At 40.7% G+C, this 27749-nt stretch overlaps 1 protein-coding gene across 2 annotated transcripts in view; it reads right to left on the bottom strand.

Moving 5' to 3' along the window:
- RGL1 (ral guanine nucleotide dissociation stimulator like 1) overlaps window positions 1-27749 on the bottom strand; it is a 246472-nt gene that overhangs the window by 187357 nt on the left and 31366 nt on the right. Inside the window, exon 1 of one of the 2 annotated variants that reach the window (XM_027610454.2) lies at window positions 6856-6875. The exons of the other annotated variant lie outside the window; for it this stretch is intronic. The gene's annotated coding sequence lies outside the window, so the exon portion shown is untranslated. Of the gene's footprint in view, window positions 1-6855; window positions 6876-27749 lie in introns of those variants that run through there. 2 annotated transcript variants of the gene reach the window in all.

The following is a 27749-nucleotide window of genomic DNA, read 5'->3' as shown; positions in this document are numbered from 1 at the left end:
TTTATGAGCCACACACAGGCAAGCTCTGTACTTGCAAGTATTTTCTTTTTACTCTTATATTTTGGTATTAAGTTTTCCATTGATGATTTTTAAGGGCCTTGCTGTATCTCCCTGGTGATTTATCAGCTGTATTTTTCCCTTCATTTCACATTTTCTCTTCTGCTATATATCTTAGTGAATCTTTCCTTTTGCTTCTGGTAGACTCTATTTTTTTAAGGCGAATTTTTCTACCATACTTTATATTCATCCTCCAGTTTCTTTTCTTACCCCTTCCCCGAGGCTATTCTAAATCTTCTCTTCTTTTAACACCATCTTCATTCAGCTTCTCCTCTCTCCACCCTGCCAGACCCTGTGAGCTGGCTTGTAACGTCTCCTTCCCTTTGCAAACATTTACTTCTTCTCTAATAACACTGGGTGTGTCGCATAAAGCCCCCCTCCCCAGCCTTAAAAGAGACAAAGAAAAACAAAAGATAAAGCCACACAGGGGCATGAGGAGATAAAGCCATCAGCTTCTTCCCCAGGGAGAGGCTACTCTCCTGGTGATTGTATCTCATTATGCCCTAGAGAGGGATCCATGTGCACTGAAGAAGAGAGAAGGAAAAAATCTAATTTCCTTGGACTTCTCTCCTCACTTTTAAGGAGTAGAGACCACAGGTAGTCAGAGCCAGGCCAGCAGACGTGCAGGCCCTCTTGGCAAGTGTCTCAACATATGTTCTGCTTGGACTGTCGAACAATAAATACCGACTACTGGGCCAGCAGCACTAGCATTTAGAATAGAAACACAATATGGTCTTTGAGCTCAGAGCTTGGGGTAAAGCAGAGAAGCACATATCATCACAGAGGCAGTATCGTATATCAATAAAAGAATATGTTTTAGAATTATGAAGACTTGGTTATAATCGCAGCTCCATCATTACAAGCCCTACCTTTTCCAGCTGAGTGATTTTCAATATGTTATTCAACCCTTTGAGCATCAGCCTCCATATCAGTAAAACAGGAAAAATAATAACTTGCATTGGATCGTGACACATGAAGCAATTAGGAAAGAACTGCATGAATGGTAGGGTTTGCCTCCAGGTGCTGCTACCCCGGATCAGCAGAGAACTAGGTGCGATGGTATGCCTTTCAGCTTGCTGGGCAACCATATGAGAGTTGGACCAGCCCTACCTAGTTGATAGTAAAGCTATAATATTGATAATATATTGAGTCCTTGTTCTAAGCTAAGCACTTTACATGCATGATTCACTTAAACTTCAAATTTTCCTCTATGCAAGGAACGTACTGTTTTGTTTTTGGTTTTTGGTTTTAAAGATTTTATCTATTTGTTATTTATTTGAGAGAGAGAGAGAAAGAGAGAGCACGGGGGAGGAGTAGAGGGAGAGGGACAAGCCAGCTCCAATGCTGAGCGTGGAGACTGAGGTGGGGCTCAATCCCCCGACCTTGAGATCATGACCTGAGCCGAAACCAAGAGTTGGATGTTCAACCGACTGAGCCACCCAGGCGCCCCCAGGAAGGTACTGTTTTATAGATGCAGACACTGCGGCTTACAGAACTGACTTTTTATTTCTACAACCAGAATAGTGGATCCACGATTCCAACCCCAGTGGCCTAAATTCAAAGCCCATATTCTAAGCCACTAGCCAAGGGTCTTAAAATTCTTTGCTCATGTATACCTCAAAAAATCATGATAAACTATTTTGCCACTTATACATTTTATTTCTTTAAGATTTTATTTATTTATTTGAGAGAGAGAGTGAGCAAGAGAGAGCGAAGGAGAGAGCACACGAGCAGAGGGAGACTCCCCTGCTGAGCAGGGAGCCCGATGCAGGGCTCGATCTCGATCCCAGGACCCTGGGATCAGGACCTCAGCCGAAGGCAGACACTTAACTGAGCCACCCAGGCGCCCTGCCACTTATACATTTTAAATTGATATAAAAATATTTCATTGTAAATTTAAATAGTTTCAGATGATGTAATATCTGGTACATGGTAAGTTTAGAAATATTTGAAATATTTTAAAATAAAACTGAGATCACTCTTTTAAATGTATCCAGTGGAATGTAAATACCACAGCAATTTGATCCTCAACAGCATCCATTTAAAATATATGTGCACAAGATCCTCTTTAATGGAAAGAAGCTGTGCTCTCCTTCCCACTGCTCCTTCCCTGCAACTGGAAGGATACATCTGTTCAAAAACAGAGACCACATCTTCTGTACATGTACCAAATGTCACCTCCTCTGAGACGCTTTCCTGGACGGACCACCCTGTTTACTTCTTCATAGTACCTATCATGACTTGAAATTGTCTTGCACATTTACTAATGTATTCATTTACATTCTGCCTCCCCCAATGGAAGATTCATCCATGAAAGCAGAGTCTGTCTCAATTATCACTATATCTCAAGCACATAATTGTTCCTTTATCTCCTTGAAATTGTGTTTGTTTCACCTTTGCAACAGAGTTTTATCTTAATGTAAAATAGTTTTAAATTTCAAATTATTTTGTATATAAATAAAATATAAATTTTATTTCTGTGACTACAAGGTTATACGTTAAATAATATATTCTTAGTTGTCTTTACAATGATTAATAGTATATCATTGATCAAAAGAACATAAATTCATGCATATTTTTATTAAACATATAAAGTAAAATTTTTATTAGAAATGTATCTCCTACTGAGATAGATGGAGGAAGCATGTTTAATATCTTGAATATAAGTGATGCCAATTATTTCAAAAAACCACTTTGGTGCCCTTGACGTTTTTCCACTTGGAACAGTGAGCTACGCAAGAATCAGCATGAGTAAGCAAGAGACCTTCCTTTATAAGAGGAAGAAGGGAGAACTAATATTAGACACTTTAACTGTAGATATTCTTCGATCAGTTTTAAGAACATATAAACATTAAAAGTTATAGATAACTGATTCCCTTAAAACTGTAACACCTCACTCCTTGGAAAATCTTCATGCATGCTGGGGGGCACACACATCCCAGTTAGAAGATCCCTGTGACACAGTGAACTGCCTCCCAAAGATCAAAGCCAAGAGTGCTCCATGAAGAATATCCCAGTATAGGATCAAATGAGCCCCTGAACTTGGCTGCCAGCTTCGCCAGGATGGAAGTTCAGCATGAGAGAAGTTCTGCTGCATTAAGCCAGGATCTTCACTGCATCCAGCCAAAGAACTAGCTGCCTTCCCATGGAATAAGACTGTTTTGTTTTGTTTTGTTTTAAAGCAATAGGAAGCCATAGACTTTTTTTCTTTTCTTTTCTTTTTTAAGATTTTATTTATTTATTTGACAGAAAGAGACAGCGAGAGAGGGAACACAGACTTCTAAAGCAAAAAGATACTGTGGATGTCAACTGTTTAACTCTCCCGTTACAGATAAGAAAAGATTACCAGCCAGTTACTAGGAAAGCCAGTACCGGAATACAGATCTGATCTTGGTACAGTGTGTGACAGAAGGCTGGAAATGTACGTCCCTCCATCTATTGTGTGGGGTCTCTCACCAGAGACTACATTTCCCAGACCCCTAGCGATTAGGTGCCGCCATGTAACAGAGTCCGGCAAAGGAATTTGATGAAAACGCTGTGTGCCATTCCCAGCTCCTAGCCCATCTCATAAAATCCTCCCATGTGGCACTTTCCCATGCTCTTTTCTCTTCCAACTGGCTGCAATGGAGACAACCCCTAGGTTGACCTCAGGAGCTGAATATTGCAGATGAAAGAGACTCTTTGAACTGGGGTCCCTGCTGACTTGTTAATTTCCCCAGTACTTTCTTATGAACAAGAAATAAACTTCTGTCATGCTTGTGCCATTATACATTTTGGAATCCATTTGTTATAACAGCCTACACAAGGTTTTATATAGCATTCCACCCTTCCTTTCCTTTAGTCTGATGAGTAACTTCAACCTGTCTTAAAATGTAAGAATGTAAAAGTTCCAGTATATGGAGATAACAGTTTGGTCCATGAGCTAAAGGTTGTATGGAAGAACTGGTAAAATAGTAGCAGTTCTTAGCTTTGCGGTGTTGAAATGTGCAAATAAAGTGTTAATCACACCCAGCCCCTAATCAGGTAAGATGCTAGTGATGTCAGAGCAGCCTGAGTAACAAGGCTTACACCGCAGAGAAGGAGAGTCCTGCGGTCTCCAGTGGTCCCCCCCACCACACTCTGCTGAGAGCTGCACATGTGAAAATCTCTAAATCAGCTCACAGTCCAAGGGGTACAGGGGGGAGAGGGGGTGAAAAGCTGGTAAATTAAATCTTCAAAGTCAAACATTAGTAAAAAGAACAGGATAAAGTATAGAATCTCCAGAATTGGGGACCTAGGAGGAATCTCAGAGGTTGCCCAAATGTTAGGGAACCTGGACTGGATCGCCCGAAGTTAGAACCAAGCGGCACTCGGAGATCTTGGAGGACAGGAGGTTTATTTAAAGCCGCGAGCTCAGAAGAGAGCGATCTCCAAAGGTCTGAGCCCCGAGCACAGACAGAGGGGGTAATTTATACACTTCTACTTCCGCATACTTGGCACTTTGGCGCGTGGGAAGCGGAGCAGGAAGAAGAACCCGGAAGAGCCCCGGGGCAGGTACTGGGACTCCCTTGCTGGCTCGGTGGGCCACCTTAGAACACAGATTTTTCCCTATCACAAATACCTTCTCTTCACAGTGAGACCCAGAAGGAGGAACTGAGCGGTAACTTTCGGGTAGTACGATGCAGATCAGGGTTCAGATGTGTCTCTGCCAATCCTTGGCTGTATGACTTCAATTTAGGTAGGCTTCTTAAACTTTCTAAGCCTCAGTTTCCTCCTTCTTAAGATAAGAATAAACATGCCCACTTAGCAAAGGCGGTAATTAGGATTAAACGAGATAAAAAGTGGATAACATAGCAGTGGCCCAATAAATGTTGGTTTCTTTCCTGCAACAAAATCAGAATCCAAACCCAAGCTTCCTGACGCCGCCCCAGTTCGGTCCCTTCCCAACCCTACCAGACTGCCTCCAACTCCTAATCCCCAGCTTTTCAAGTCTCACTGAGGCCCACGAGGCTCTTCCAGGTGGCCTGGGGGCTGGGTAGTACAAATATAAAAACTGTTAGCATCTGTACTCTTGTTTCTGGTTTTAATCAATCATTTGACATATAGTTATTAAAAAAACGTAAGAGACATTGGCTCCCTGCGGCTTATAACAGTATTGCGGAATAAACTTAGCGCCAGTCGGGGCTTCCATCTTTACCCTGGTTCCTATAACGTCCCTGCTCTGTGTCCCTTGGGCTTTGGCTTCCTCAGGTGGAAACCCAGGGGCATAAATTACATAACTAAGCTAAGATTATTATTGATTCTAAAATTTTATTTGTTCATTGATGTCTCATCAAATGCTTCATCTTGCCTTAACTCTGGAGTGTAGTTCTTGTCACTGTGATTTTGCAGCATTGTTTCCGTGTATGCCAACAAAGCAGAAGGAGGTGGGGAATGGGTTTTTTATCTGATCTTTTATACTGAGGTGGTCCTCAACTTGAAAAAGAGTAAGGTAAACCACCTTTCAGACACTGTACATGGCCATCAGAAAGTTGAACTGCATTATTCTCTGGCACGGGATTGAATGTGACTCAGATACCAAAAAAAGGAAAAACCCAGGAGTTAGGTTAAGTTAAACATCGCAGGGACATCTGTATGAAATAATAAATGAAGCAAGGAAAGAAATGAATGTCTGCCCAAAAAGAGGAAAAATCCCCCACCCATGATATGCATTCATTAAAGGAATATTTACAGAAAGGGGGAGAGAAACTTTGGGTAGTGTTTTCACAGAAAATCACCATGGTGGAAACAAATGCCCTATTTCTTGTGGCCTAAGATGTTTGTACTTATGACACCCACGCAGGGAACCCCAAAGGGTAAGGACTAACCAAGACCCAGAAGTCACTCCCAGTCGTGGGCCATATGCCTTTTTTGATTGGTTCATTCATTAAACATTTATTGAGCACCTTCTATATACCAGGCTCAGGTCCAGGGCCTGGGGATCCATTGGTGAATAAAATATACAGAATCCCTGCACTCATTTAAATCACATTCTAGTGACTAATTTCCCTCTGGTCCTGGAATGTGTAAGATAATGTTTTCATCAAAAGGGTCATTTAAAAATGGGGCCCTATGCTTCTAGATTTATAAAAAAAAAAAAAAAGAAAAGGCAATAAAGTATCTTTTGAAAACCTCCATCCATCCCACTGGCATCCAATCATCAAAGGTAAAGGAAGGCCATGCAGGTCATCACTGTGCTGCAGACTGTTCATGTCAACTGATAAAAATGACCTCCTCCTAGCTGGGCTGCTTAGCTGGGACAAATATCTCTAATGCTGGGAACCTGGGATCTTTCATAATTTGCAGTAAAAAAATCAAGGTTCAACAAGGATTTCCCAATTTTTTCCTTTTATAAGAATTCCACAAAACACTTCTTTATGATAGCATCAGAAAACTTGATTTCCACAATGTTATTTGACCTTAGGAACCGGGATTCAGGTGCATATCAGACCCCCACTGGCCTTGCTACCAACCAACAACCACAACAGTGAAACATAAACTAAACTATTATAAGACTTACAGTGTTGGCTTCCTTGTCCAAAAAACCAGGTCATCCTCGTAAAATGTGTTTTATACCAAGCCTCAGAAACCAGTGAAGAATGTGGCCCACTGGTAATCAGAGTGAGTAAGTAGGAATTGTTCACATGAATACATGTGCATGCACACACACTCACTCACTCAAGCACACGTGGAGAGTTCCAAAACCACAGTGTTAAATCACCAGCAGGAGTTATTGCAGCTAAACTAAAAAAAAAAAAAAAAAAAAAATGAACCACTTACAACCCAAGGCTATCCTTCTAGGCACTGACGTCTCTCTCCCGTAAGAGTTGACAATGGCAGGCTGTCAAGTGAATACTTCACGGCCTCCTCCCGCTGTCTCAGGCCTCACACTGCAGCTTTACAAAGATAAAATAATAACTGTGTGTCAGTCAGGCCTTCTTAAACTAGCTCTGTGCAATGTCTGTTAAAGCCCCTCCTAAGCCAGTTCCTGCCAGGAAATGGCCACTACCCAAGGAGAGGCTGATAGCCCAAGTATAGCTCCAGACTCGGTCTCTTGGTAAGTATTTTTTCTCATTTCCACAACTCTCCAAATTTGGAAAATACTTTATGATCGCTTTAATTACATGACTTAGGATACTTTAATCCTCAGAAAAGCCCTGACAAGTAAATCTGAACTGATATTCTGGTTTTAGAGATGGGAAAACCGACTTACACAAGACCACACAGCATTTCACATCTGTGACTAACCATTTAGTTCATGGATAAAGTGGCTTGTAACAGTATCTATTTGCTATCAGAGATGTCAATTATGAATGTCTTCTGCTTCTCCTCTGTTCCCATCTCCCTCCTCCACTTATTCCCAGAGTTCTGGGAACACCGTAGATACTTGAGAGATACCTAATGAGTGACCTGAGAAAGCCCCTCAGGGCAAAGCTCAAGATGGTTGTTGAATCCACTGAGCATCACAGGTTCAACTGAACAGTAGAGCAGGATTCCCCAGATAATTATAAAAGAACGTGTAATGGATTCCCTTCCAAGGCTTGCCAAGGGGAAGTCTAAGGAGCCCCTAGACTATCACCATTAAACCTTAGTAACCATATGAGGGAGTTGGAGAGACCCAGTAAGAAGGGTCTCTAATATTTCACTCCTCTCTGTGGTTTTCCTGTCATTCCTACACACACACACCCTACATGCCCATTTAGTACAGTAGGGGATAAGGGTAGTTTAGAGGGCTCCCAGAAAACTGCTCACTGAGGCTGGGAGTGACTGCATACCCCACTGACAATGTTCACTGAACTGCATCCAGAGACAGTTCAGGGGAGAAACTGATGGCCATTCCCTGGAATATGGGTGTCTGTGGACATAGAGCCTGGGCCTGCATCCCACTGAAGAGTTCGACTGGAGCCAAACTAAAAAAGCAGAGAGCAGAGAGAGGGCGGCAGGCTACACTCTCAACATGAAGATGTTTGAGTTTCCTAGCATCCAAGTGGGCATTGCAAAACATGCCCAGGCTTGAGACATATGGAAGGGAGCTCTGTCTAAAAGGGCTGACTCAGTAATAGATTGTATGGGGTAAACCTCCAGGAGCAGGAGCACAGGAGGAAGTCAAAGAACAATGAAGCAGAGTCGTCCCTGATGAAAGGCCTCCAAGGAACCCAGGAGAGTGGCCCACAGAGAGATGATGTATGTAAACATGTCACACAGACAGAACAGCAAGGACCAAGAAAGAGCTGGATAAGCAGCATCCAGATACACAAAAGGACTTTTGTCCCTTTCCTTCTAGTTGTCCACCTCCACCACTGATCCTAGAAAAGACCCAGAAAAAACAGGAGATGGAAAAATGAAGTGGAAGAACACATTACTGAAGGCAACAGGGGTGCGGGGGGAGGGGCAGGAAACTGTTCCTTGCCTCAATTCCCATTGACTTGTGTCCATTTAATAAACCTGGTTGCACAGTAGGTTAAGGTAGATCTTGAGGCCTTTCCTGATAGACCATGCCCCATCCATTTCTCCCAATCACATGATATGGGGTGAGGAAACACTGTAGGGAAATGGAGCACACCTTCTTTTCTCTCACAAACCTCAGCAGCACTTCAAAATTGAGGGTTTACACAAATAATCAAGTGACCTCCAAGTTCAGTTCCAGGCCAGCTCTTATATTAAATTACTTTAAGGCTTCAGAGAACTGAAAATCATCCTTTCTTCATCGAAACACTGGGAACCGCTGGTTTAGTGGATTGGCAGTCCCCAAAACTAAAGCCTGGAATCTGTTCAACAAATCTCTATGTGGCGTCAGGGGCTGCCCCTGATTCATCCAGATCTTAATTTCCCCATCTGTTGCCTAAGAGCCTTTAAACCTGCTCTCTGTCCATTTTCCTGGGACGTGGAAAGACTTCATATGAGACCTGTGCTAATAGTATTAGACAGATGTTCCCAATTTAGTACTAGAAAGCTGAAATCTGGACATAATCCTCCCCTCAAGGGCTGGACCCGGAGGTACTAACTTGACAAAGCCACCACCATAGGCTTTGCAATGACTTTCTTGCCATATGGCTGCTCCTAATGATTGAAAAGGCCAGTGGTAGGCGATGGGAGTTTGGTTTATAAGGGGACTTAACTGGGTGGGTAATTTCCTCTTACTTTGTACAGGTCTGAGCAGGTTCGGGGTGGGAGTGAGGAGAGGGATCAGAACACAGAATTAGCCTGGCTGCAGCCACTAAGAGAATTGGTATTGCCCCATGAATAAGTGGAGGTTCAGTCTGGCAGGCAAAGCACCACATCCAGTCTACAACGGTCCAGATGGCAAGGGCAAAGGCAAACAAAATGAGGTAGCACTGTCTCAACAGGTGGGCACAACACATCAGAGAGATGGGAGGCAGACACTCCAGAGAAAGTGCAGGATGCGACCATAAGCTTCAAGTAAGTCTCTCAACAGATGATAGAGCCCAAGCTTCAGGTGGGAATTTGGGACAGATCTTTAGGCTCTGGGAAATGGAAAATTAAGAACAAGGAAGGAACAGATGAATAAGCAGGTAAATTGGAACCAAGATGGAGGAATTAAGATAGAAAGCCAGTTATAAAAAATAAAGTACGGGGATTGCATGTGAGAACAAAGCAAACATTCAGATGTTCAGACGAGGGCTAAAGGGCAGAGGCAGACAATAGCAGTGAGGGACATGAAGCCAGGTAAGCCTGCACATCAAATCTAGTGGGGAGAGGAGGCACCCTGGATAGGAAAAACCGGGTTGGGCCTAACACAATTTACGTCAGACTTGAGGAGAATATTAAGAGAATGGAACAGTACTAAAATCAATGGCCTTTTCTCATTATATCCCCTCCTTGCTCCATTCAGAATAAAGTATGTTGATCAATACAGAAAGATGGGCTCTCTAGAATACTCCTTAGGGACTTTGTAAGGTGGGCATTGAAATAAAACGTGGAATTATAGTCCAAGTCCATGGCCTGGAGCAATTTTGGAACAGGCCCTAGATGCAGTACCATAGATGAGGGTACAATATAGTTTCAAGGATACTTAATCAGTCTGGAGCCCTGGCATTCAAATAATGAAAATGGGGGCACCTGGGTGGCTCAGTTGTTAAGCGTCTGCCTTCGGCTCAGGTCATGATCCCAGGGTCCTGGGATCGAGCCCCGGATCGGGCTCCCTGCTCGGCAGGAGGCCCACTGCTCCCTCTCCCACTCCCCCTGCTTGTGTTCCCTCTCTCACTGTCTCTCCCTCTCTCTCTCTCTGTCAAAATAAATAAATAAAATCTTTAAAAAAAAACAAATAATGAAAATGAATTTTAAACTATCATTCAGGGCAAATCATACCAACACGTGAGGGGAAACACACTGAGTGAACCTGTTAAGTTCTGGGCTATTGACCCTGGAGTGAGTGTGTTAGATGACCAGGCCACCTTGCCCCAGAAGTATTGGTACCATTGGCCAGATATCACAGCTCACAGTATCCAAAAATGGGCACACAACATATATGATGAATAAGAAGGCTAAAATCCTTACAATTCAACCAAATAAGGGTATGGATGTTATAGTTCTTCCTATTTCCAAGCAAGGCAACAGTACAAATATCTCAGATAAGACAAATTTTTGTGAGAAACCACAGCTGGGAAAGGCTGACTGGGGACTCCAAACTAGTCAGGATGATGAGGAGGGAACAGGAAGAAAACTAACAACGGCCAGTGAGGTGGGAAGAAAGCCAGCAGAGAGGAGAAGACCTGGAAGCTAAGAGAAGGAGAGAGTAATCTGGGGGAGCGAATGCAGCTGATCTTTTGTGCTACTAAAGATCCTCCCTGAGTTCACTCAAATATAGCATTGCTGCCCTTGCGCATGGATTCTATCAGTCACTTTACAGGAAAACAGACATCGTTTCCTGCTTCTACAAAGGAAGAAATTTAGCCCAGGGAATTCCTCACAAAAGTGAACAAGGAACTGAGTCCTCCACAGTTCCTTATATAGGAGTAGAATCCAGGGATGAGCAACAGCTCCAAGACCTGAGAGAGAAAAGGAGAAGTTCGAGCTTACCAGAACCCAGCAGCTGGGCTAACAGGAGTGCCCTAGTAAATGTTTAACAATGGCTATTGGGGGAAAGCCCCCACGTGTAAGGTTTGCAATTTCTGAGGTGGAAATACTCCCATCGTGGCTTATTTTAAGTCATCAACACGATATCAGTAAACATTAAGTTGGGAAAAAATGAACAGCATTGTCCCTCATGAGCTGGTATGAGCTGGCTCCTGCAAAACACCAGGCTGAACTCACATGATAGGGGCTGCCGCCATGGCAATGGACTCAGCTGCTGCTGCCCATGGAGCTCACAGAAGCAGAGAGGGAGGAGGAAAATGTTGGCTTCTCCCTCCCGCTTCCCTCCATCATCTACTAGTCGCTCCTCTTGGCTCAACCCAGACAGAAGGATGCCCAAGGAGAAGCTCCCCTCCCCCAACAACACAGAGTGGAGAAGGTAGATATAATAAAATTTGCAGAAGACTGGATGTAAGGTGTGATAGAAAGAGACAAGGTCAGAGATGACTCTAAAATGTAGAGCCTGATGGATGACAACTATGGTGGACCAGCTTTGGGGAGAAGGATCAGCTTTTGTATTTAAACATGCTAAGTTTGGATGTCAGTTAGAAATTTAAGACAAGATGTTGAATAGATGTTGGATTGAAGAATCTACCTTGTGCTCTACCCAGTAGAGTTCTGGGCTGGAGATATCAATCAGAGAGAGAAGACCTGGAAGCTAAGAGAAGGAGAGAGTGATCTGGGGGAGCGAATGCAGCTGATGGGTCCCCTGAGGTGGGCTCTGAGAACTTTGGGACAGACATGGAGGTCTAGGAACCTTGACAATGCCGTTTCAATAGCTTGCATTGTATTGGGTTTAAGAGAGAATGGGAAGAGTGAGCCTTCTTAGGTTAGAGTTATATGGTGACTAAAATTGGACCAGAAACTTCCTATCAATCATCTTTCAAACTTCTGGGTCAATCGGATTGGAGATTATTCTGAGTCAGCTTAACTGTTAAGAAAATTATGCCCAATGGCAAGAATTTATCTCTTAGAATTTTTTCAATGTGGGGCAATCAACAAAACTTAAAAATATATCCAGATATTGAGGCTCTGACTGACTACATAAATCCAGATTTCAAATATTTGTGTTCATCATAAATAGTCTGTTGGTGTTACTGGTTAACTAGAAAATAGGTAGTGATTAGAAAACTGCACTTATAAATTTATACTAAAAATAGAACCTATGGCTTAACGTATTGGGCTTTCACCTAAGTTCCATTTACCAAAAATATTTAAGAATCCAATGCAATCCGATCATTCCTATTGTTTTAAACTTCATTACACACATTATATATAATATAATATGTTATTTTATTATATATTTCAAGTGGTTGAGAGCTTCAACCCCTTGAAAGCTGGCAGCTAACAGTATAAAATTTACTGCCCTACAGTTCTTATGATCCAGTGGTTTGCACAATCACATAAATTCTCTGAGCCCTCATTTCTTTTCCTGGAGACCCAGAATGGTAATGCTGGAAGCATTCATTAAATAGGCTTTAAAAGTGCTAGCAAACACAGTTTCTCAGTAGTGAGAGTACATGATACATTAAGACTGAGCTGACTGGACCAACTGGGAAGTTTGGGACGTTTACTCACCTAGACGGATGGCTCAGCTGACTCAAGCAAATGGAACAAAAAGGACCCAAAATAATAGAAAGTGGAACTATAACATGCAGAGCTCCTGTAAAGGCCTCTCTGGCGTGCTTGCTGTTGAGCCAGTGCTCCCTGCGGTGGGGGTATGGGGGGGGGGGGGTGCCATCGGCATGATGTCATATCTGAAAAGGCAGCCTCCACACACATACTCTGTCACGCACACCTTCATTTACATGGCTTCAACTCCTCCCCACTTAGATCATCCAAAAACTTTGGTGATGGGGGCATGGATACTTGAGATTCTGTGGCCTACTTTGCTTTTCGTTTTCCAGGCTTTCTGAAAACAGCTGCAGAAATACCCAGACCTTTGGGAAAGAGGCTGATCTTACCGCATTTCCAGCCAGACTGCAAGCTGAGAGAAGTGGAAATATATTACAAGCCTATTTTCCTGAAATCCCCGTCAGAACTGCTCCAGCAATTTCTTGGCTTTCCACATGACCTCAAAACAGGACAAGCTCCTCTTCCAAATCCATCTGCTTTTTTAACTTTAGCTCTAGCCTACATTTAAATATTCAGTTAAGTCAGGTACAATAGCCCCACAGTCCTAGTGGTACCCCAATTTGCAAATCTGAGTTATTATGGGACCGGGGGATATATAAATCAGATGGTGAATGCAAATCGCAAACCTCATACCCAGAGATTCGACTCCAAGAAATCTATTACCAGCAACACACTACAATATATTTTCAGACTAGCTAAAAGACAAATGCTTTATATCAAAATGATCTTAAGCAAGGATTATGGTTAGGGTTGGCAAATGTCAAGAATTTCAGTTGACATTATCTCATAGCTAGCATTTTAAAATCCAGAACGACTTAGGGAACAATGGAAGGAAAAAGAGATTACCAATGTTTCATGTAAAGAATATGAATCGAGAACTTCAAACTAATCTTTCATTCACTCAGTCTGGAATTAGCAGACTCAGGAGGCTGTTGTACACAGCACCGCCCAGCCCCCTACCACCTGTGTGGAGCTATGCGCACACCACAGCCCAGCACACAGCGCTCTCCTGGGAACTCCTGCATCGAAAAATTCACACAGCCAGTACTCTTAGAAAGAAACATTAACCTTTCCCTTCCCAAGGGATACAAAACTTTCTCCTTTGGTCCCTCATGCAGAGCTGTTTCCTGGGCAAATGACCGGAGGAACACCCACTCAGAAAACCAGAAATCAGATTGCCAAGGAATTGAGAAGCTAAAGTGACAGTATTGAGGGAAGAGGCCATGTGTTCTAAGCGTTGCCTTAATAGTCCTTCAAAATCTGTAGAAGACTGGTTCAAATTTGGTTCAGACCCGAGACACAAAGTTATTCTTTCAAAGGAATAGAAAGCTAACTTCGGACAGGTGTCATCCTGGGATATCCAGCCCAAAGAACACTAAAAGGTCAAGATCACCTCTGGCTACTTCTGGCCTGTGCCCAGCTGCTGGAGCCTGGCTCCATTCTAACACAAACCATAGGCTCAGCTCCAGAACAACACTTAATGTTGTCAGAACTAGGGAGGCCTACAGGTTATGTCGGATATCACAAATGTGTTCTGGAGAGCAGCAGGCTTCTAGTTTTGGTTTTATTCTGGCTCAGCTGTCCAGGATTGGAGCAGAACTGGACAGATCAGCTTCTCATCCCCCTTCATTTCATGTCCCTTCCATGTAATCTAGGATGCCACTTCATCATGTCAGAATTTAACTCCAGAAAGATTGGAAGGGAGGGAGGGAGGGAGGAAGGGAAGGAGGAAGGGAGGGAGGAGGGAGGGAAGGAAGGAGGTAGCGAGAAAGGTCTATTTAAAAAGAGACAGATAAAAGAAATCTTAGTAAATCAAATAATTTTCAGCTTCCATATAACAATCTTGAAGGGTGCACTTCTCCAACCTAAAGAGCTAAGAAACATACAAATCATACACATTTAGGACCTCTGCTTTCCCATGGCCTTCTGAGACTATTTTGGTGTACTTTTCTCCATCATTTGTCTCTTATATAATAAAAGATCTTTTTATTTCCCTGTAGGCATATTGTGCTCTATTTTGTATTTTTTAAATTATCATGCAGTAAAATGGACTTTTTGTGGTATACAGTTCTATGAATTTTAACACAAACACAGATTTGTGTAAACACCACCACCATCAGGATATGGAATAAAACCATGACCCCAAAAACTTCCTGGGCCTATCCCTTTGCAGTAAGACTGTCTCCCTACTCCTAACCTCAGCAACCACTGATCTGTTCTTCACAAATAGATCATTAATAGTTACTTTGTTCCAGGGAGCCTGGGTGGCTCAGTCAGTTGGGAGTCTGACTCTTGATTTCAGCTCAGGTCTTGATCTCAGAGTTGTGAGATCAAGCCCCATGTTGGGCTCTGTTGGGGTCCCCACTGGGCATGGAGCCTGCCTAAGATTCTCTCTCTCCCTCTGCCCCCTCTCCCCACCACTTGCACACATGCTCTCCCTCTCTCTCAAAAAAAAAAAAAAAAAAATTTCTTTGTCCCACATTCCCAAAATAGAAACGCTATCGTTTATAGCTTGAAAGTTAAGCATCTTGTTATGGTAGTTATTTTAACTCATATAAAAATTTATTCAAGATAAAATATAAATTTATGTTAATAAGCATGAAACTAAAAAAGGTGAACCATCTGAAACTACACCTTTAATTCTAGCCAACATCAACCTGGGAACAGGCAGTCCAGAAAACCAACCCTGTTCACTGTTCACAGAGGCCTGGAGCTTCTCTCACTCCCCTGGGAACCTTCCTTCACCCTGCTCTTGACCGCCCTTTAACCAGCCTCAATTCAGAACTGACAACGTGTCTGGTTGATCTAGTTCTGACCCACTCCTCCCCCTTGGACTCCTGCACACTCTGCACTTCTGGATTCTCTAATTACTTCACCTGGGCCAACCTGCCACCTTCGAGCCCAAGTCCCATGGATGGCCCACGAGGCCAACACACTCTCTTGGTCCAACCTGGTCAATGAGCAAGGGGCAAGCTCTGAAGACACTACATTCTCCAGCTTGTAGTGCAGTCATCTGAAATGTTGCATATACATATGTACCATGTATATGACTTTTTAAAAAATATAAGATATTAAGAACTAAAAAAGCATATTATATAATATATATTACATAATATATACTGTATATATGTCATATTACAATACATATGATATATTGTCATATATAATAACACCATATTAAATATATATTAAATTATGATTCTAACACTGTATATACATGTATATACATATAATTATCAGATTCAAAAAATGAGATTAGACCACATAGAAATGATAATACATTTTGAACATCTGCTAAAGTGGCACTTGATGCTGAATCTTAATGGGCATAACACTCTATTTCTTATAAAATTATATGATCTGAGAATTTACATCTTTCTTAATACTTGACTTTAAGGCTATTAAAATCCAACATTATTAAGTTAACACTGGTTATGCATTTTTTTAGGTTTATAAACTTAAACCAAAACGTTTCCAGCATCATCAAATTGCTCGGCTCTTCCAATTAAACTGAATTCCATATAAAAATACGGCTTACTGATGTTTGATACAACTGAGGTTTTTATGTCCACACCCTCTCTCAACATTACTATCTTCTTTAACCATAATTAATTTCCTAAAAGAAAGAATTACAGAAACATCCCCTGTTGCATTATTTGTTTGTATAAATGTACAGCTTCTTTGCTCCTCAACTAATGAGCTCTTGTCAGTCCCATAAACCAATGATATAAAATACTTCTTCATTGCACTCCTTTTCAGAACAAGCCAAAAAACAAATAAGTAGACTTATTCTTCTCATCTGACACTTTCCTTCCCCATTAACTCACACTTACAGCATATAGAGCTATCACTTCAAAGCATGTTTCTAATAGTGAAATGCTCACTAAACCAGAATGGAAATCCATCATTCCTGTTGGTGAAATGTTAATTTGTTAACTTCCAGTTGGCAATGGGCTGATAAAGGATTTCATTATGAAAGTTTTCTATTTATATTGAGCATCTAATATTAAAAGAACCCGCCTCTATGGCAAATAACCAAGTCAAGTTCATTATGTTCAATTTTTAGTATGAAATACTGATTTTTAGATATAAGTTCTTAAATTCAAAAGGTTAAATAAGATAATCCTTAACAACAATTTTACTTGATTAAAGACACCAACAAATAAAAGAAAATAAATCCCAAGTCCTATAGAATTGTCTGCCTTGGAATGTAGTATTTTTTCATTTGGATACCAATAGGATAAATTTTCATTCACGTCTAGTAGAGCGCAATTGACGCTTGAACAATGTGGGGATTGGGGCGCCGATCCCTGCTCAGTCAAAAATCTGTGCATAACTTGTGATTCCCCCAAAACTTACCTACTCTTAGCCTACTGTTGACCAGAAGCCTTACCAATAACATAAACAGTCAATTCACACATATTTTGTAGGTTATATGTATTAAATACTGTATTCTTACAGTAGAGTAAGCTAGAGAAAAGAAAATGTTAATAAGAAAATCATAAGGGAGAATAAATACATTTCCAGCACTGTACTATAAAAATTCCCCATACAAGTGGACCCACACAGTTCAAACCCATGTTGTTCAGGGTCAAATGTATTTTCTTTCTCCGAAATCAGTGGCATTGGCTCCAGAATTCTGGCCTTCATTGCTTAGATGATCTCTTTTGGTAATAAGTTAAAGATGCCTCATGGTTACTGACACATTTTCGGGGAAAGATCATTAATATTAATACCTATATTGTTATTTTGCCTTTTAAAGGATTAGCCTAAATCTCCTTCCTCTCTCTCTCTTTCTTTTCCCTCCCCAGTCCCTGAATTCTTCTTTTTTTCTCTCTATAAGACCTCCTGAAGGGACAAATCATTAAAATGTTACCTATTTTTGATTAAAATTACAAAATTTAGCATTCTTTTAAAATTCTACATCTACATTTTTAAAAGCTGAACTCTATCCACAGAAAACTGTCCATATACATATACAAACAACAGTTTGCAAATAACTCCAGGGCTTCAAAGTCGCTCTAAAGCCTATCCGTGGGTGCACAGAGGGTCTTTAGTCCTCAGAGTAAACCCTGTTCCAAGCTGATTCTCACAAGTCAACCATTCAACTCTGGCCCAGGGCTTGCCATCTCCTCAGTCCTTCCTTTGGTCAATACTGCTGAGCCCAAATTAACTTGTGTGTCTCCTATGAAGCCTTCCCCAACTCCTTCAATTCAACTCCACTTTCTGCCTTTCCAGGCTTCCTGATACCCACAGAGTCAAGTCTTAAAATTTAGCATTCAATTTCCCTCTAGATAATTATATATATTCAATTTCCCTCTAGATAAGGGAAGTTATACCTCAAAATCGAATTGGTAAGTCCCTGAAAGCAGATACATATACCTGACATTTCTGCAGCTCCCTCCACAGCACTTGGCCCAGTGCCAGTGAATATTTACTGAATGATCAACGCACTCATCTAACTCATCCTCTAGGTAGCTTCTGTCCCATCACCGTTACTTGACCCAAGGAGGATGAGGCCAAGACCCACATTTTTTTTAAGATTTATTTTACTTATTTTATTTTTTTAATTCTTTTTTTTAAGGATTTTATTTATTTATTTGACAGAGAGAGAGAGAGGGAGAGCGCAAGCGGGGGAGCAGCAGAGGGAGAGGGAGAAGCAGACTCCCCGCTGAGCAGGGAACCTGATGTGGGACTTGATCCCAGGACCCTGGGATCATGACCTGAGCTGAAGCCAGACTCTGAACCAACTGAGCCATCCAGGTGCCCCTATTTTACTTATTTTAGAGAGAGACAAAGAATGAGAGAGAGATTGGTGGGAGGGGTGGTGGGAGAGGGAGAAGGAGAAAAATCTCAAGCGGACTCCCTGCTGAGTGTGGAGCCTGACTCCGGGCTCAGTCTCAGCACTCTGAGATCATGACCTGAGCTGAAATCAAGAACCAGATGCTTAGCGGACTGAGCCATCCAGGCACCCTAGGACCCACATCTTTTTGAGCAAAATCTGGGTTATACAGAGCTCAGTGGCTATCACACTACACGATTTTGTTCATCAGTTAGCAATCATTTATGGCGTTCCCACTATGTGTCAGGCACTAAGCGAGGCTCTGGAAATACAAAAGTGACGGAATGTAAGCAGATGAACTATGGTATGCTACATGCAGTAATGGGTGCACAAGGTACCAGGGAAAGAGGAGCAGGCAACTATCTATCTAGAGGTGTCAGTAAAGTTGTTACTGAGAACAGGATGCTTGAAATGGAAGTTGAAAGAATCAGTATGAGATGAACTACAATGGGAAAGACATCTCAGGAGGGTAAGAGCAAATGCAAAGGCCAAAAGCATGGAAATAACATGTCTCTTTAATCCCCTCCTCAACTCTCCCTCGTTGGCCCCGGAATGAGTCCACATTTCAATAAGGCCAACTCATCTCACCTTTCAGATTCTTTGCCTGAAAAGGGATTTATTTTTAAAGATGGACTAAGGTGCATTGCCTAGCAAATTTGAATTTCACAATACTAAGTAAATTTTGTATTTTGGACTTGGAAATCCAACCCAAGTCCAAATTATAGATTTGTAATGACATACATGTGACTGACTCAACACTCATTTTATTAGGATCCATATTTTTACAGAGAGGATTTTTAATACAATTTTAATTATAATGATCTGTCTGCCTTCAAGGGATAAAATAACATCAAGAAAAAAATGGTTTTAAGTTATTTATTCAACTTTTCCATTCCTGTATCATTTACTTCTCCAAGTGCGTTTCAGTTTCTCTGTCTGCTGGCTTTATAAACCTCTCTTTGGGCTTTAACAACCATGGAATCACTTTTACTGTGAAGTTTAATATCCTGCTTTAAAATCCAAATATGATTCACATATTGCATCTTCAGTATTTTTCTAAAACAAAACAATCTGCTTGAACTTAAAAAAAAAACTACTTTTCTCCAGAACACTTAAAAACATGCCTTCCAATATCTGGAAATAGGACTCATTTAATAACACAGGCAATAAACTGCTTCAGGCTCACTTTCCTGCCTTGTACTCTAAAAAGAAAGATTAGTAACACTGCTAAACTAATTTTATTTTAAAAATACTAATGATATTAAAATGCATCGATAGTCTGGCTTTAAAAAAAAAAGAGGAAAGAAAGAAAAAAGTCAAGAAGAAATGGTTGCAGAGGTGCCATTCCTGGCACTTAGTACTTTTTCAGAGACCTGAGCCTGTAATTGCTTTTAAAGACATGAGAGCCTTCATTCTCTCTCCCCCAATATATCCAAAGCAGACTTCATATCTGAGATCCTAGAGGATGCACACAAATTTATAATAAAGACACAAAGCCTCACTGATGGTGTTACACAAAAGGTGCTTTTATGGTTGTTACTAATCTCAGATACACAATAAACAATCAACTAAATAAGCAAGCAGAAATTTCCTAGGAAAGTCACTTAAAATTATTTTGAGTTGTTTCACAAAACTCTGAGTTCAGATCTTCATTGGCCTCTTCATTGCCATTAGAGCTCTAGGACCCCAACGTTGAAAACAATAAGACAATGAAGACCTGGATCCTCATATGAGAAGGGTAATGATCCTCATCATGACAGTCAGGATGATACATTACATTTGTATCATGCTTTAATACCTAAAAGAATTCTTTCCCCAGATTCACCTCATGTGTTCATCCTAAACCTCCAACAGAGATAACAAACCTAGGTTCCAGAAGTGACATGCCCAAGGACATAAGGCCGGCTAGTGGCAAGAGTAGAATCAAAGCCCAGAACTTGCTGGTACAAAACAATCTTTTCCATTGCACCAGATATAGAATGACCAATCAATCTCTTTCCCCATCTTTCCCTCATTTTGTTTTGCATTTCTTAATAGACTCATTGATTGCTTTTAAATATAGTATTTCAGGATCCTCAGACCTTCATTTTGAGTTTCCAGTTTTAAAAATGTACTAATCAGCCCAATATCGATTTCCTCTTTATTCACAGTTAACCTTACTGGAAGAAGGGCAGTCTAAAGCAAATAACGATGTTCTGCATTCACTTCTCTTTTTCCTCTTTTACATCACTGTTGGAGCACATAATGAGTGCCTCTCTCAACCAGTAAAATTTCTTCCCATTCATTTATTGGGCCAGGCCTCTCCCAGAAAACACCATAATTGGTTTCCTTTTCAGGTTTCCACAGAAAACCTCTCAGAAAGATTGCAGGGACCACAGGATGCAAGCAACAAGGCCCAAATGATACCATATATTTAAGAGTATAAGACTCTAACATCAATTTCAAAAACACATTATGAAGTAAAAGTCTTTCCATTCTTTCAACACTTTACAAAAAGAGCCCTAAGAAAACCAGCCACAGAGTAATTTTTCTTGAATCCGCAACCACTGAAAGAACAGCAGATTTCTTCCTTTCATTCATTCATTGGTTGGGTCACTCATGCATTCATTCAACAAGGAGTTTCATATTGCCAGTGGTGCTCTAGGCCCCAGGGTTTCAGTGGAAACCAGCCAAGTTTCTTCCTTGTAGAGCTTACATTCTAGAGGTAGTAAGAAAGGCAATAAACCCATAAACAAATAATATCATATATTGTTAAGTATAATGAAAAAATAAAACCAGGTCATGGGGAACAGAGTGGAAGCAGGGAAAGCAGCTGAGAAGTGATTATGGGAGCCCAGGTAAGAGATGAAAGTAGGCCGATGAAAAATAGTTAGATTAACATTTGCTGATAAATTTGATGTCAAGTTTGAAGAAGAGAGAAGTTGAGGATTATTCCAAGATTTTTGCATGAGTTGCTTACCAGTGGTGCCTTGGCTAAGATGGAAAAGATCTAGAGAGAAACAGGATAAGGGGAGGAACAGCAAGGATCCTCTTTATTGGTGAGACAAGTTTGAGGTGCCACTGAAGTGGAGATGTTATTTAAAAAATTAAAAGACAGTTGAGGGTCACCTGGGTGGCTCAGTAGGTTAAGCGTCCAACTCTTGGTTTCAGTTCAGGTCATGACCTTGGTGTCATGAGATCAAGCCCCACATCAGTCTCTGTGCTTAGTGCAGAGTCTGCTTATCTCTCTCCATCCTCCCTCTGCTCCTCCCCCTGCTCTCTCTCTCTCTCTCTCTCTCTCTCAAATAAAGTCTTTAAAAAAAAAGACAATTGAATATACAAGTATAAAGCTCAGAGGAGAACTCAGGGTTAGAAATACAAATTTGAGAATCAACAGAATTCAGATAGCACTTAAAGTCATGGGACCAGATGAGTTCACCTCAGGATATGTGTAATCAGAAGGGGTTCAAATCATTACCTAACTTGGGCAAAGTCTTTAACCTTTCTACAACCTTTCTATGCAGGATCAATATATATCTGAACGTGTTAGGAAATCTGCATAGCACTACATAAATACATGCTGTCATCAAGCTCCCAAGAAATTAACACCATAGAAAGAAAGAAACAGTAAAACCAGGAATGAAAATATAAATTTCCTGACCATGGTAATAAGTGACCGGTTACCTTAGCAGAGGAGCAAAACCAATTGCCAGCAAATTCCCTGAAGAAAATGCCACAGAGGAAGATAAATATAGGGTGTCCCTACCTCTGGCCCACTGGAAAGAGAAAAGATTTTCAGTAACAAATGTAGCAACTGAAAATAGTATGCTGTGAATATTTTTATAGTCAGTATTTAATAGTGAATATTTCCAGGCACTGATTAATTCTTAGAATTTTATCATTATTACTCTCATAATTAGAAAAAGAAAGCCACAAAAGGGTAATATAATAAAGAATTATGATTTCTGAAAACAATATTGATTTGGCATGACATATATAACTAATAGGGAAAAAATAGCAACTTGTGGATTATTTTCTAGAAGCTCCAATGTGGAAGTTGGAATCACCAAGTGACTGATAAACTGACCTGGATGATGTTCTTGCTAAACTCTAATGTGTGTTGGTGAGGTTACAAGTACTGAGGTTTTAAAGTATAATTATTCTAGAAATTTCAAAGATCCCATACATTTACCTAGCCTATTATAAACTTAAAAAGTTAGACTTTCTTTTTCTTATTGAATGCATTGACATGTGTTAACTGCTGGAAAGAATTTTTTTTTAAAGATTTTATTTATTTATTTGACAGAAAGAGAGATAGGGAGAGCAGGAACAGAAGCAGGGGGAGTGGGAGAGGGAGAAGCAGGCTCCCTGCTGAGCAGGGAGCCCGATGCGGGGCTCGATCCTAGAACCCTGTGATCATGACCTGAGCCGAAGGTAGACGCTCAACGACTGAGCCACCCAGGCGCCCCTGGAAAGAGTTTTTAAAAGTAGCAGACAAATTAAGTATCACAAAACTACTGTATTGCCATACAATAAGTAGAGAGGAAGCAAGATTATTATCTGATCACATTCTTGCCACGTTTTTGCTTATTTTATCTAATTGCCCTATGTATCTTATAGATTTATCCAATTTAACCTATCACACAAGGTTTTATTAGAATACCTAAAGAGTTGCTGCAACAGAAAAGATTTCGTATAGTCTTTCTGAAATTATAACTACTGTTTTTAATGTTACTGTGTGTTTTAAAAAATTTAACACTAAGGAGACCTTGGAGGAAACCATAGTCTTTGCCATGTTTGTACTAAACAGAAAACCCCTTCTGATTATATACAGCTAAAATCTCCACCTGGGGAGAAACACGTTTTACAATGCTATGTAAGTCATTGAACATAGAGTAGAAGTTAGTCTCTCACGTCCCCTGCTGGTGCTTCCAATTGTAATTCAAGGTAGCAAGCACTAGATGGCATTGCTGATTCATAACTAGGCAACTGATGGCTTTTTTTCCCATGTTTTAGGCTGAACTTGAAAATCTTTGTTATGAAAAAAGTTAAAGTTCTTGAGTAACTAAAGAAATTTTAAATATTTCAAACATGGAAAAAAAAACCCTCCAAGCCAATTTAGGGTGTTCTCTTCTTGACAGTATTATACCTTTCCTTAATTGCTATTACCCTAAATTGCATTCTCTACATGAGGTTTTTAAATATATAACGACCTATAAATATAAATATAAAAATACTGAAATCAAACATTGGTGTACTTTCAGGTCATAATTATAACTTAAGTGGAAAGAAATAAGGTTTTCCAAAGGAAAAAACTCAGTCTTCGGCTCTGCTAAAGCAACTTGCCACTAACATCCTAAGGGCAGGAGGGGCAAGGAGGAAACAAATTATGGGTTTGGGTCTTCACCTCTATGGTGTGCTTAGGACTCATTTATAAAGGCTCTTCTGTCCACTTTGGGACTGAAGTCTCCTGGTCTTTCCACGTAAAAACCAGCCGTGTCAATATGGCAAGTACCCCACCCCCAGCAGTTTCTGGAACTATTTGGGCTTATAAAGGGGGGCTGACAGCGACACTGAGAAGTCTCTTGCCTCACCCTTGCAAACGCTCTGCTCTATTCCTCCTGTGGGTCCCACAAGTAGCCAGTGCCAGGACTGAAATTCACCAAGCTAACAAAACTTCTCCAAGAGGGAAAGTCTTAAAAAGTAATCTTGTTCTTTCAAACATGACATTTTTTTTTAAGAATCTCGCTCTTTAAAAAAGAGATACAAAGTAGCTTCTCAACTCACCAACAATAAAATAAATACAAGTGGGGTGCCTGGGTGGCTCAGTTGGTTAAGCGACTGCCTTCAGCTCAGGTCATGATCCTGGAGTCCCGGGATCGAGTCCTGCGTCGGGCTCCCTGCTCAGTGAGGAGCCTGCTTCTCCCTCTAACCCTCCCCCCTCTCATGTACTCTCTCTCTCATTCTCACTCTCTCAAAATAAATAAATAAATCTTTAAAAAAATAAAAATAAATAAAATAAATACAAGTAATAGAGAAAATTTCTTAAAGCTAACATGGAGACTGCCATTCGCCAATTCATTCATTTACTCAATTAATGTGGCAATGTGCCATGAATGGTACTCAGAGCAAATAATGTGGCAGTGAACAGAAAAGAGTCGGGTCTCTGTCTTTACAGAGCCTCCGGTTCAGTAGTAACATAATGTTAGTAATATAGAAATAATTGCTTTAATGTTGCTAATAAGCCAATCACCTCAAAGCCTTTTAGAAAGTAAGCCTGATATGAACTAATGAAAATGAAACTTACTGATCATGTATCACAGGAGGGAAGAATGTGAATCTATGGAGAGAAAATAATTCAAAAGAACCTATTTTGGTCTTTGGCATACCAGTCTATTTCACAGAAAGCAAACTGTGTTTCACTGCCTAGGAGGTCACACAGAGCTGCTTATTCATTTTTATTCATTTTTATTCATTTTTATGAAGAAAAGCAAATGAATAGACATTGTGGATGCTTAGACAGTTTTCCTTAGATTATTTCCCCTTTCCTCCCAAAGTTCCACCTCATCTACTTTAATAGCTTCATCTTTGTGGAAGTAAAATATCTTAAGTAAGGACTATGAGTCATCAACAAAATTATAAATTACAAATGCAAATTTAATTTTATCACATTAGAAGAAAGTCTTCCAGCATTGCCTGGGTGGCTCAGTCGGCTGGGCATCCAACTCTTGATTTTTGGCTCAGATCGTGATCCCAGGGTCATGAGATCAAGCCCTGCCTTGGGCTCTGTGCTGGGCATGGAGGCTGCTTGAGATTCTCTCTCTCCAACTGAGCCCCCTGTCGGGCTCCATGCTCAGCAAGTAGTCTGCTTAAAGACTCTCTCTCCCTCTCCCTGTGCCCCTCCCCCTCTCTCTTCCTCTGAAGAAGAAGAAGAAGAAGAAGAAGAAGAAGAAGAAGAAGAAGAAGAAGAAAAGAAGAAAAGAAGGAAGAAGAAGAAGGAGAAGAAAAAGAAGAAAGTCTTCCATTGTAGAAGGCTATTTGATCAAGAATCTCTGTCCAAATTTTAGTCCTGAAGGTACCCCAGTCTCCAGTTATCCTGACATTACAGACTGGGTTCAAGTTCCTGCTTTACACCTTACTACCTGTGTGACTTTGCTTTCCTCATCTCTCAAACAGAGGTAATAGTTATGTGGTGGTGATACAACCTGACTAAGGGAGATATGCCCGTAAAATGCTTACAACAATGCTTTGCACAGAGTAAGTACTTGATAAATAGCCATTGTTAAAAACAACCAAATTTCAGTGAAGAATTTCATTAATATATTCATTAGAGGGATCGGAAACCAAAGATGAGTCAGATTTTAAGAGAGCATCTAGCTTCTCTAAAGAAGCTTTAATCTCCTGGCTTGGCCGAACTACATTGTAGGATATGGAAAGAATTTAGCAAATGAAATCACTGGGCCAGCAGTGGGTATCTTTAAGGAATCTTAGCAAATGAGAGGCAGTGGTTAAATGAAAGAAAGTCCCAATTTTCAAAATAACAGAGAATGCAAGTTCTGCAAACTACAGAGCTGTTGACCACAACAACACTCTAGAATAGACCATTAAAATATATGGTCACTTAAAGAATGCTACAGGGCCGCCATTAGCAATGAGTTAGTCTAAACCATTTCCTTGCTCTCACAGCAGACTAATAAATCTAGAAAATATTAGAGATACGGTATAGCAAGAAAAAGCCTTTGGCAGTAGGCTTATACTATCCTTTGGACAAGAAGAAATACAGATTGAGTGATAATACAGATTCATTGTTAAATGATTGCCAAATGCTACTTTTAAGGGATACATATTTTTAATCCAGAAGGAAGTATCTAGTGACCAGTCCCAGGGCTTTATGTAAATCCTATTCTGGTAACCCCAATTTACTTAGATTAAGACCGAAAGCAACCTTCAAAAAACATCAGTTCCCTAGGAGAAGGAATTTGTCGGCTGGTTCCCTGCTCCATCCCTGGCTCTTAGAACAGGACCTGGTGTCCCGTAGAAGTTCATTAAATACTTGTTGAATGAATAAAAAAATGTGTAAATAATGGAAAGATGAGAGAATGAATAAATACTCTGAATAACTTAATCAGAATCCAAAATGTCTTCACAGGACAGAATAATGGGTCAAATGAAACCCAGGTAATTTCCCAGAGTGAGCACAGGCTAGCCTTGAGAGTCAGGTGGACTCTGTTTTCAATCTTGATTCTGCCACTTGTCAAGGAGGGAAGGAGTTTGTGGGCAGAGAACTGAGGCAAAGTTCCAGAGGGAAAAAAAAGTAAGATCCTCCACGTAAGTCCAAAATTGATCAAGTACTTAGAGAAGATATGGTTTTTAGCTGGGGAGGGGGGATATAACTGGAGAAATTCCAACTACAAAAATATAGTTCGGAATAATCAAACATGAGTTTCTATCTGGGCCACATTTGACAGTAAAAGGAGACACTGTTAATTACGCGAGGACAACAGGTGCAAAGTGGGGTTGCCCTTGGCAAACCAGGACACATGATTACACTATTTATAGGATACACCAAAAGCTCTAGAAATTTGAGTTGATGAAAAGTTAAGTGGATCAACAATTTGCTGTAACTGGTTTAGAAATATATTTGTTCACTAAGTGCTTACCATATGCCTGGCACTGTTCTAAATCCACTACATGTATTAGCTCATTGGATACTCACAAAAGTATTCTAAAGTCTTATTATCCTACATACCATGAAAAAACTGAGGCACAAGAGTTTAAATAACTTGCCCAAAGTTAACTACTCAGCTTACCCCAAGGCTTACACTAACTGAACAGACAGACTCCAAAACCAGTCGCCCCTGAGTCTGTGCATTTAACCATTACAACATACAGCCTCAGGCTGCAATGAAATGCACTGAATTGCATTCTGCTAACCAGGCAAAGAATAGTCCTGCTTGCTTCTGTTTCAATCAGAGTTACAGCTAGAAACATGGCTTTGATTTCAAGGTCCACACCAACTAGGTACGCTAGGGTGTATTAAGGAAGGCAAGGATATGTGAGACCATGATACCCAGGGATGAGCAAAAGGAACTGTTCAGCTTAGAGAAGAAGAGACTTGGCGTGG

The sequence above is a fragment of the Zalophus californianus genome, chromosome 10 (assembly GCF_009762305.2).
Source record: "Zalophus californianus isolate mZalCal1 chromosome 10, mZalCal1.pri.v2, whole genome shotgun sequence".
NCBI classification, from domain to species: domain Eukaryota; kingdom Metazoa; phylum Chordata; class Mammalia; order Carnivora; family Otariidae; genus Zalophus; species Zalophus californianus.
Note: the sequence above shows the minus strand (reverse complement) of the source record. Positions and strands in the feature narration are given on the sequence as shown.